The following is a 12176-nucleotide window of genomic DNA, read 5'->3' as shown; positions in this document are numbered from 1 at the left end:
TCTCTCTGCCACTTCAGGGACTTGATAAGGAAACCAGTTCTTGGTAACTTGTATTTTTAGCTGCCGGCCCCAAGCCCCAGAAATGAACCCTCTCCTCTTCACTGAATGACCTTCTAGACACAGGAATAGGTCGCGCTCCCCGAGAGAGAGCCCCGCACGTCATGGTCCCTTGTGAGAGGCACCAGACACCATGGTCAATGTGATCGCGTCAGCCCAGAAAGCGCTCCCCACGCACCCCACCCCACCCAGGTCCCCTCTGAGGCCTAGACTCACATCATGGTCCCATAGGCTCAAGGTTCGGAACCTGTGGGAGTTAACACACATCGCCTCCTTCCTGTCAATCACCCCCCTCCCAGTTACTCAAACCTCAAATACACTCCGGCCCAGAGGACTGCCAGGCGCCCTAAGAGAGCCCTGCGAGCGTGGGGGGGGAGGGGGGGGGCGGGGAGGGGGTGATCAGGGCTCGGCCAGCTGAAACCCACCCGAGACGGTTTTCTGAGACATCACCAACGCCGGGTCCTCCATCCCTCCGAGTTTGCGTTTGCCATCTTAACCTTTAACAGCCTTTTCAGGTGAAAATAACAAAGACCAACTTACTGACTTTGTAGCTACCACACGCTTGGAAAAGCGTTCACAGGAAGGAAAGACCAGAAGGAAGAAGGGAAACACCGCACTGCTCAGCGGCGAACGCGGCAACGAACTGAGAAGGAAAGCACAGGGGCAGGAAGGGAGCGGGGACGACGCCCAGCCTGTCCGGCCGTGGCTCAGAGACTGGGGTCTCCGCTTGTTAACCATTGTGAACTAGTGCTTTTAGTCCTGGTAGCTGTTAGCCTCTGTATAGTTCCTTTTTTAAACACATTTTCTATACGTTAATAAAAGACCCGAAGGACATGTCACCTTCCTAGTGCCGGGGGCCTGGGGGAAGGCCAGCTCAGAGGCTGGTCTGCCTCCTCGCTCAGACCCCCTCTACGCGTCTGCCCGCCACTCTGCCAACCACCTCTGCCGACCGTCTTCCCTGGGTCACCCTTCCGGGAGCTGTTCCCATGCCTCTGTGCCCTGCCCCCCACCCGCGCCCCCCACCTTCCCAATCCTCTGCTCTCATATCCCCTGGGTCTCCTCCTCAGGACCCTGCCCTCCTCCCTTCCCTTCCTTCCCATCTCCCACCCGCTTTAAAACTCTGTCTCCGTTTTGCTTTCACCCTCAGGAAAGGTCAGAGGGTGACGCCTCTGCTGGTACCCGCATCACCGGCATCACCCGCACTGTCTTGTCTGTGATTTTGAGCCCTTGATCAGCCACTGCGACTGCCTCAGGGTCCAGCTCCCTCAACCCTGGAGGCCCCGTGGCAGCCAGATCTTCCAAGGTTCTAGTGCCACCTATGGGCCCTGGCGGAGAACACCCAACAGGCCCCGCTGCCTCCCTCGGCTCCGGTCCCCAGCCTGGCCCACCCGCCTCTCGGACTTGGGTCACCTGGAAACCATTTTCCCCTTTTCTCCCTTGAATATGGGCCCAGGGGACATTGTGACACCAACTGTAGCCTCCCGGTCACGTCAGGTAAGACCCAGCCAGGTAACAGCCCCAAGAGGAGGGCATAAGGGCCACCTGCCTACGTCAGCTCCACAGGCCCCCGGGGCCACGTGCCGAGATGGCAGTCACAGCGGCACCTGGGTGCCCAGGCCCGGCCGCTGCCCCTGCAGGGAGGGCCTGTGCGGAGACTCCCTGGGGCAGGCCAGCCGCTGGGTCTGGTCACAACGGGAATAATCCACAGGACAGGTGAGTGGGAACAGTGTGACTAGGAGTCGAAGGCAGAGGACCTACCCTGTGGGAGCAGGGCCGGGACGGGGGCCCGTCTTCCCCGGGGACCCGTGAGGGGCTCTAATGACAGAGCTTTCCCCGGGGCCGCCAGGGACAGACTGAACACGGAGACTCCCCCAGCCAAGAGGGAGAGGCCTTTCTCCATGTCCCCTTGTCAAACGGAGAGAGGACTTCGTAAAGGGACAGAATCCCAAACTTGGAAATAATTTTTAAAAACACACAAAACGATTCCTTCCTCCCAGACCTTTGTAGGCACCAGCAGGCCTCCTCTCAACCCTGGAAACGGCAAAATCCCGGCTCCCAGCCACAGCGACAGGCTCCCCGGAGGTGCCCCACGCGCAGGGCAGAGCGCTGCCCAGCGTCCCCGGGGGCTCATTTCCCAGAGCCCAGATCTCTGGACCCTCAGACAAGAGAGGCCTTTGAAACCAGCCACACTTCCCGTCCTCAGGACTGTCCCCGGAGGAACGGGCACTGTCCCGGCATCACACCCCGCCTGTCACTGGGGGAGGGAGCTAAAGGGAGGAAGGAGAGCGGAGAGGTCGGGATTAGGATTTACTCCTGCAGCGGCTGGATGCTCGCCTCCGGTTCTGACTTAAATGAGTGTCATTCACCCCTGACTGAAGGCTCCGGGCGCGTTTACAACCATCTGAACACAGACTGAACCAGTGCTGTGTGCTGGGAACTAGGAACCGCCGCGGGTAACACTAAAAGTGGATTATTAAGCGAGAGACATGTGAGCGGCACGAGCACTCAGAGCCATTACCCAGAGCCCGGCCTGACGCCGCAGCGTCCTCTCCTGCAGGGACGCCAGCATCCGGGGGACAGGTGGCCCGGCAGGGACCTCTCCGCCGGCCGGCAGGAAGGCTGCTCACGGGAGTGAGGGCCCTGGGGCCTGTACTCCCTCTCGTGTGGCATGTGCGATATACCCCGCTGCCCAGCTCTCAAGGAATAATAAAAGAGCGTGCGTGTGTAAATGCACACACAACTGCGTCTCTGTCCCCCTTCCCTCTGGCAGCATCCACGCTCAGTGAGCACCTGCTATGGACCCGGTGCTGGCTCTGGATGTGCAGGGATGAAGGGCCTGGTCCCCCTTGAAGAGACTGCATCTCTGTTTGCCTCGTACCATTTCCGTCCACTTGCACGGAACTCCCCACTCCCCAGCCTGGACGTCCCGCACACCTGCAGGTTTTAAGAGAAAAGAGAGTGAAGTCTCCCCGTTTCTGTGTATGTGTTCACGAGGAACCGGAAAGAGACACACAGTGACAGAATTCAGTTAATTAGGATGAGGGCTGTCATTTCAATATTGACAGTGTTTTTTTAACTCAGACACATTTCAAACACTTCAAACGCTAAGAAAAGTGGCAATTAAGGAGATTCTTGAATCCAAAACACTAACAGAACCTTCTCAAAGGCTCAAGCACCATAGAATCTTCCTTGGGGGGGGGGGGGGGGCGAGGGCGTCAGAAATGTCCTGGCATTTGTAGGTGCTGTTGCCCTTTAAGGCCTTAAAGAAGCATCGCTATGACCGCGATCCCTACTGAGCACTCATTCATCTCGTGTGTGAAAGTTCTGGGCCTGCTCTTCGCGACAAACAATAAGCCCTTTAGAGGTTTCTGGGAAATGAGTATAAATTACAAGAAATGCAGTAGCAATTATGAAAATTCAATATGCTAGCTGTGCAGGAAATTTAAAGAGCCAAGACAAACAGAACTAGGAGGGAAGGTGTAAATTATGTCTGTGTGCACGCATTACCTGGCGTGATTTGTGGGCCAGGCTCACTTTTTTATGACTTTTCTTCCGTAAATAAAACCCGCAGAGCAATCACTAAAACTTGTATTTACAACCAAAGCTACACTGGAACAACTGTCAGCAGTGACAGCCCGGATCTCCATGAACGGCACCTCGCAGACTTAGTGACCAGAGAGTCATCGACGACGGAGAAATCAACACGCCCCCCTACATACCGAGTCACGTGCCATGTAAATACTTTGAGGGACATTCCTGGAAACCTAGCTTTCACACACACACCCCTCCCTTTAGTTTTCCCAAAGAAACGAGCTGTTTTAGCCCGGTTTGGAATGCGCATGCTTGCCGAGGGCAGGGTTGCAATGCACCAGGACCGCTGACATCTCGGTCAGATAATTCTTTGTTGCAGGAAACTGTGCTGTGCGTCGTAGAAGACTCAGCAGCATCCCTGGCCTCTACCCACCAAATTCCAGCAGGACCCCTCCCCGCTCCCGATGCTGTACCAACCAAAATACCCAGACGCTGACAAATGCAACGTGCCCGCAGCGAGCAACATGGCCCCGAGCTGAGAGTCGCTGTTCTAAGATTTATCACCAGAAGATGACGGCTTCCATTCAGGCTCCGTTAAAGCCACATTTTAAGATGCACCATCCAGTCCGTTTCAGTCCAAAAGACAAAATAGCCCCCCAAATGGAGCACAGCTATAGCATTCCTATTGAATTTCTCTTTATGTCGCGTATCGATGTTTGAAGAGCGGTCTGTGTTCTCCGTTTCATTTCGTTGGGCTCACTCTGGGCATGAGATTAGATTCCAAGGTGGGCCTGGAGTTTGTAAGGTGGTGCGTACAGAGAGCGAGCGGCTGACTCACTCAGTCGGGGCTCCCCGGGGACCAATGACGTTCCCAACCAAGGGTGGCTTGTAAATTAGACCGTGGGCTCTGCTGCTGCCCCCCGTGGACAGTAATAAATGGGGCTGATTGTTTAAGATCCCCAAACACCTCCCCATCTCCTCCGTCCTGGAGGTTTCTCACAAAGAAAAGAAACGAGGGTACGTTAGGAACCGAGGACAGGAGGAAAGGAAGGCTTTGTCCCAAAATTCTGAACAAGGGAGCCAGGGCCGCTGTCCATGCTCCCAGGAGAACGTGGACATCAAAGTCACATGCCTACGCGCCCCGTGATGTTGGGGAGCAGACCCCGAGCCAAGGAGAACGTTAACTGCCACAAGGATAGAGGTGAAGCAAAAGGAAAAATAGAAAGTTGTCCACGAAAGAAATCCACTGCAGCCTCAGGAAGTGGCCAAGAAGCGTGCCTACCACCAACCCTCCCACCCCCCCCCACTCCCCCCCCTCACCCTCCAAGCTAGCTCTTCCAGCACGAGGGGGGGAGGGGAAAGGGGGTGCCAGGTATTCAGGAAGGGGGCGGGGTGCACAGGGAGGGGGATGCAACACCATGATTTCCTCCAGCTTTTTCAGAGAAAAGTCACAATGTTGATTTTTCTTTCCTGTAGTCCCAGCCCTGCCTGTTGGGCCAGGAGGCCTAGTTCTGTGCTTAGGACGTGCCGTCACCATTGCAGACCTGTGTCGTGCTAAGTTAGCTGTGAAGGCCACCCGGGGTCAGGGGGATCAACGTCCGGGGTGACGGGCAGCAACGGCCCTCAGGTTCGCTTCTCTGGCTCAGAGGGGACAGGTCTGGCTCAGGCTCACGAGTGACCCGCGGGGCCCTTCCTGCAGGTGTGTGCGGAGCCACACCGCTCACAGCAGGGGGCCTGGGGTTCACCTCTTGGTGCCACGGATGCGCTGCTTCCCGTTGGGATCTTTTTCACCAGAGTCTCCTTCCTGATCAGGAGCCGCAGAAGCAGCCACAGCGTGCCTCCCCCACCTGGGCCTCAGGGTGGGATTTCCAGGACCGCCTGTTCCTCTTCCAAGAGCCAGCCACGCTGCAGAACGGAGCTGTCTCGTGCTCTGTCCATCAGATGCCAGTGTGAGCGCGCGCGCGCTCACACACACACACACACACACACACACACACACACACACACACAGTTATGACAACCAAAACGTCCCCGGGGAGGGGGAGGGGGAGGGGGGGAGGGGGAGGGGGAGGGGATGGAAATCACCCTGCTCCCAGGACAGGGCACAGCAGTTCAGTCCTATTCCAGCCACGGTTATTGGTTCGGGGTGAGCACAAGTCCCAATTCCGTCCCAGAAGAGGAGAGCCCACATTTTTTGGTGGCTCCTGACATGACACTCCACTGCCCCTGAATTGCGTGGCATGTGGATAAAACTCTCGGAACGTGCACCCCTTTTCTCTCTGTGAAAAAGGCCGGGCTCAGGATGCAGCTGACACCACAGGGGCCTAAGCACAGATACAGAAAGAAACTGGGTTCTGGTCCATTAAGTTGCTGAGTCCAGTCTGACCTGCACTTGATGAAATCCTCTCCTTTTTTGTTGAAGACAGTGGTGTGTGTGTGTGTGTGTGTGTGTGTGTGTTTTGTTATTTGATACTAACAGAAACTTAACCAATAAAATATGGTAAGTAGGTTCATAACATTTAGACCCCAGGAAAATTTTGATCCAGTCTCAAAAATAACCTATTATTAATGTCCATTTCTGGAAAAAAAAAATTAAGGTTGAAATTACCTCTTTTCATCTTTGACATCAACACATTCATCCCCAAATTCATGTCCTTTGTGAAGTCAAATGGATAATGTCAAAGGAGTCCCCTCCTGCACCCCATCAACATGTCCTCGGTTACCCACCCAGCCGGATGTCCCGAGAGACCCTATGAGGAAAAAGACAGATCACACCTGGATTCCAGGTGTGTCGATGCCTGCCTTGCTGTCACCATTGGGGAAACCCCCACCTAGGGCAGCAGTGACCAAGCTGTGGCCCACAGGTCCCCAGGGGTCTGTGAGCCCTTTCCGGGGGACCCACAAAATCCAGGCTCTCATGAGACTATGAAGTAGCATTTAGCTTCTTGGTTGCACGGACACTCGCACTGATGGTCAAGCTGCGGGCGCCAAGCCCAGGTCAAGTCAATGGCAACAAACTGGACTCACAAGTCGTATTTTTTACTCGCAGTAAAAAAATAATTAAAATGCCAGCTTCACTTGACAGAAACGTGAAAATTAATTTTCGTGTATCTTGCCCGCGAGCGCTTGCCTGTTGATGTGATTCGCTGTGACTCACCGGGAGCACGAGGACTCGCATACAATCATCGCCCGGAGGGAAGGGACTGCGTGGCTGAGTCTCCAGCTGACCTCGTGGCTTCTGTTCATTTGTTCCTGGAAGAGCAGTGACTGACAGCTATGGCTTCTACATGACGGTATTTGGCAGATGTTTTCTCAAAAGCAAGCGAGCCCGTCAATCGGAGGAAAACAATCGATAGTGCTCGTAGCTGGTGATCACGCTGGAGCTCTCCAAAGGAGATTAGAATTTTGAAAAACGTGTGTCACACGCTAAGCTTGACAGCTTTCCAACGCACCAGGGCATGTCTGATGAAGTCGGGGGTGATGGTAAAAGATGTGATTTTAAAACTTTGTATGAGAAACGATGTCAAATTTGGAAGATCTGTACAACTCCTTGAATGATTTTTCTACTAGTTTGCCTGTCGTTTTCTTATTGACATTAGGGGTTATTTTTACATATTCTAGACAGGACGTAGTTATCAGTTTTGTGGTTTAAAATACCTCACTGCGCTCTGTTGCTGGTCTCCACTCTCTTGATGGTGCCTTTGGTGACAAGAGTTTCTGGTTTCTATGTAATCAAATTTACCAACCTTTCCTCAATGGTTTGTGTCTGTCGGTCGTTTTCTGATCCTCAGACTTAAAAATGCTCTCCTGTGTTATCTGTGGTTTTATTTTTTTACATTTAGGTTTTTAATCTGCCTGGATTTTTGTTTTTAACTCGGTAGAATTATATGTAGCTGCCTACATCTGACTGTTTTTAAACTACAGAATGACAGCTCTATATGGTTCCACCTATGGTGTGAGGCAGGGATATGTTTATAGTTTTCCCATAGGAGTAATACTCTTCCGCGGCACCATTTATTAAAAGTCCGTCCTTCCTCACTGCAAGGCCACCTTCCTCACGTGGCCTTCCGGTCACGCCCAGTCCCAATGCCACATCATCTCAGTTACTGTGGCTTTAAAGGAACTGCTGATGTCTGTAGGGGAAGACTCTGTTCTTTTTCTTCAACTCTCTTGAGAGAGTTTGGCTGTTCTTGACTCTTCACACTTCGAAATAAATGTTAAAATCAGCTTGTCAAGTTCTACCAAGTACAATGGAATTTTTATTGGAATGGCGTCGACTCTAATAATTTGGAAGAATGGGCCTCCCCACAATCTTGAGTCCTTTATCAATGAACACAAAATATCTCTTAACTTATTATACGGTCTGTGATGTCTCTCAGCAAAGGCTTCTCATTTTCTTCTGAGGGGTTTATGCATCTTTCCTTAGATTTACTGCCAGACACTGTGGGGTCTGTGATTTGATTGTACCCAGCTCACAAGCTCATCGATCCGCCTGTTCCTGTGTGGCGGCTGCGGAAGACAGGAGACTTGACATGCTTGGACCACCCAGGTCACAGAAATTTGACTTTTATTTCCACACAAAGGTCAGCTTCTGATTTTCATTACCAGGAAGAGTTGTTTTTGGATTTGGGGTTTTGGTTTTGGGTTGGGTTTTTTATTAACTTTGTTTTGGCTGGTACTTAGGCAACTTGCCTTGAAATGTCCAGTGTGTGTGGAAGGTGCAGTCGGGTTTAGTTTGGAATCATATTTACACCTGGTCTGTGACCCCTGCGGTTCCAGGATTTGGGAACAGGCACTGAACTTTTCTATCTCTCTCTCTCTCTCTCTCACACACACACACACACTCTCTCTCTATCTTTCTCTCACACGCACACACACTATCTCTCTCTCTCACATACACACACACACACACACACACATCACACACACACTCCCTCTCTCTCTCTCTCACACACACACACACACTCACTCTCTCTCTCTCCCTCTCTCTCTCTCTCTCACACACACACACACTCTCTCTCTCTCTCTCTCTCTCTCTCTCTCTCACACACTCACACACACACACACACACACACACACACACACACAGAGAGAGAGCTTGTCCTAAAAAACTATGAAAATGGAAGTTCAAGTTCATCGGATTCAGCAACAGCCCTCGGGGTAAAAACTGTGCTTTCTCCTCTTGCTTCCTGCTTTCCCTTTGATGCCAGGCTGATAAACCCCTGCGGCTGTATTCTATCCACTCTTCAATGCTTTTAAGGAGATTCTATAAATATCCATTCACTTGCATTTTTTATTGTTATTAGCAGAAAGTCTGCTTCAGGTACCCAGACAATGTATCACCAGAAAGAGAGCGATGTGTTTTCTGAACGTGCAAGTTTGCAGCAAGGAGATAATTCAGAGTGAATTCCTGCTAAACAGGACGATGCAGAGATCTGGGGCTGAAGGATTTTCAGGGGGAACTTGGAGGACTATGATGGAAACTGTCTCCAGGCGCAGCGATATACCAAACTAGAAGGTCAGGCTGCCGGGGATTCGAGGCTCAACCTCTGTCCGTGAGGCCCAGCAAAGCGCTCTCTATAGGGCTGGGTTTTATTAAACCTACAAATACTTATACTGCCGCTATCCTACATTCCGGATACAGCAGGGAAAGCGCCACGTCCCCGTCCCCATTGAATATAAATCCAAATGGAGATTCATGGCGGTCCTTTCTTGGCACCATTGGGCTACAGCTCTAAGCGAGCATCCGATTTCCTGGGGCCAACTCAGCAGGTGAAAACAGATAATCACATGAAAAGGGGTGTTTTTCCCTTTAACACCCGTGCCCCACAGATGAGCCAATATTGTTCTTTCCTCTGAGTTAAGTCTCCTTCTGTCTCTGCTCTTCCCACCCTGGGCGTAACTGGGAGCACGACGGACACTCTGCGTCCATTTGCATGACAAGCCTGGCTGAGGTCCTTGAGTTTCTTTCTTTGAGGAAAATCAAGTTTTCTTTCTTTCCTCGGCATCTGTGTGAAGTCACAGCGAGCAGGCTCCCCGGTCAGCATTCCCCAGCCACCCCAGCGGGAGGGGCGTTCAGAGGCCCAGGGGCCAGCGGACGCACACGGAGCCCCCTTGGCCGACATCTGTACCCAGCCAAGGGACGGTAGAGCTGCCAGCCACGGCTCTGATTACAGCGGCGAGAACTGCTGGCCCCACACACACTCCCGAGGGTAACTCCAGGAGACTGAGGGGACGTTTGAGATGCACAGACGATCTGGGTGGAAGAGCCCAAAACTATTTGGGAGAGAAACTCCTGGAGGCAAGAGGACTTCCTGCCTGTGGAGGGTGGGCGGGCTCTGCACCTTTGGGGCATTCCTGTAAATCTGACTGGTTTCATAGCCCCGATCTGGCTCTGCCACAGAAGGTCCGGGCCTTCCAATCATAGGGGCTGAGAGTCCGCGTTGAAATTCTAATGCACCCCTTTGAGTACGTAACAGGTCAGAAGTATCATTTTACTCCAACACCCAATTCATAGTCCCTTTACAGGGAAGGGCGACTGCAATGAACTCCAAACACAAGCTCGGATGGAACCTCTCACCCCCCCCCCACCCCCGTTGCGTGGGCGGAAGTAGCTCCATAGGTTGACCGTTTGCAGCCCAAACAGCCCTGGGAAGACAAGGTCACACTCAGGTCACAGGTAGGGCAATACCAAGGCCGAGCAGTGACCCACCTCCTCCGCGTGCCCCATGCACAGCTGGTCCAGAGAGAAGACTCCACATGGAGTAAGTTTCCTTCGTCCTTTTACCTGGCGCTGGTGCGGTTTGGACACACAGACACCCCTTTGCTTCTCTTGAAGCTTCTTGCGAGCACATTCCTTATCTGCTCCTTATTTTTCTAAAACATTTTAAATTGATTTTCACAGGGAGAGGGAGAGACATCACATCAATCGCTGCCTCCTACACGCCCCCTACTGGGGATTGAGCTTGCAACCCAGGGATGTGCCCTGACAGGGAATCAAACCGGGGACCTCTCAGTGCCTGGCATGACGCTCACCGAGCCAGGGCCCTGCTCCCCGTTTCTATCTCCGTAACGCCTGTGACGGTGGTGAATATGTGAATGAATGAATGAATGAATGATAGGTATTTGGCGCAGCAATGCTGTGCCACCAGAGGTTCCAGTGACAAGCCGACACCACCCTTTCACTGTACAGGGAGGCTTTTACTTTTCCAGGTGGGAAGTTCTCCATTCACGCTGAGAAATTGCTTGAAGGACAGGGTAATTCAACACCCACTTTCCTGGCCAGTCTCAGCACTTCATCCCACTGAATGTTTCACATTAAAAAAACATAAAAATAACTAACCAGAGAATGCAATAATAGGATTGGCCAGGGCCCATGAATCCCCAGAAATGGTCTCACACAGTCGTTGCAGAAACCCAATGTTGTGTGTCTAAGTGGTCTCCTGGGTGAAAACACAGTTCCCTCCCAGGAGATGGGCTTGGAGCCTGAATGGAGTCCACCTTGAGTTGGAGAGGTGGACATCAAGAAATACCTGGTTTCTCCAGCCGGTGTGGCTCAGTGGTTGAGCATCGACCCATGAATCGGGAGGTCACGGTTCAATCCCTGGTCGGAGCACATGCCTGGGTTACAAACTCAATCCCCAGTGTGGGGCGTGCACAAGGCAGCCAGCCCATCAATGACTCTCTCCCACAGATGTTTCTCTCTTGCTCCCTTCCTCTTTCTCTAAAATAAATTTTTAAAAAACACATATTAAAAATAACTAATTGGTTTCAGCTGACTGCTTCCTGGGCCCCACGTACACTGCACTCTGGCTCCTGAATACCACTCACTCCAATAAAACTGTTCCAACTAAAATCACCACAACTTCCTGGTGGGTAAAACCAACAGCCCCTATCATGCTTATTTCACGTCACCTTCCTGCAGCTTCTAGAAGCATCTGCTTGTATCCCCTCCACAGGATGACCCTCCAGTCTTCTGCCAGAGTGGAAGCGGGGCCCCATCTTCTTACACAGACGGGGAAATGACTTGGGGCCCCACCTCTTTCTTTAAAATGATTTGAACCAGTTCTCCTGGCTTTAGACCCTCCTCTTCCTCTGCTTCCAGAGTGTCTATGACCTCTGATTCCTGAGATGGGGGGGGGGGGGTGAATCTCTTATTAAAATGATCTAAGTTCTTTTTATTTATGTTCTCGATGAAGATCTTGAGATTAAAATTATGATTGCTTCACAATATGAATTAGGGAGTTTGGGAATTCATTTTAAAATGTATGGATCTCCTCCATGAAGGGTTTGGTAAGAGACACTTTATGGCTCATCTATATTTTGAACATTTTTACACGATTATACTATTTGAAGGATCATAACTACCTAAAACCAAAAGCAGAATAATGTTTTCTTAGACAAAATATTCTGCCACGTTTGCAGCTCTGAGACTTCTGGTAACTGCGGGGAAGGACGAAGGATGCAGAAGGGTGGTATGTCCTTCAGACCTCCCACTCCACCCCCCAGGGCCCCTCCTGAATACACACCCTCACAGACCTACGATGCTGACTGCCTACCCATTGCCTCTACCCAGACGCCTCCACTAG

This window comes from Myotis lucifugus, unplaced genomic scaffold, assembly GCF_000147115.1.
Source record: "Myotis lucifugus unplaced genomic scaffold, Myoluc2.0 scaffold_54, whole genome shotgun sequence".
Lineage (NCBI taxonomy): Eukaryota > Metazoa > Chordata > Mammalia > Chiroptera > Vespertilionidae > Myotis > Myotis lucifugus.
Note: the sequence above shows the minus strand (reverse complement) of the source record.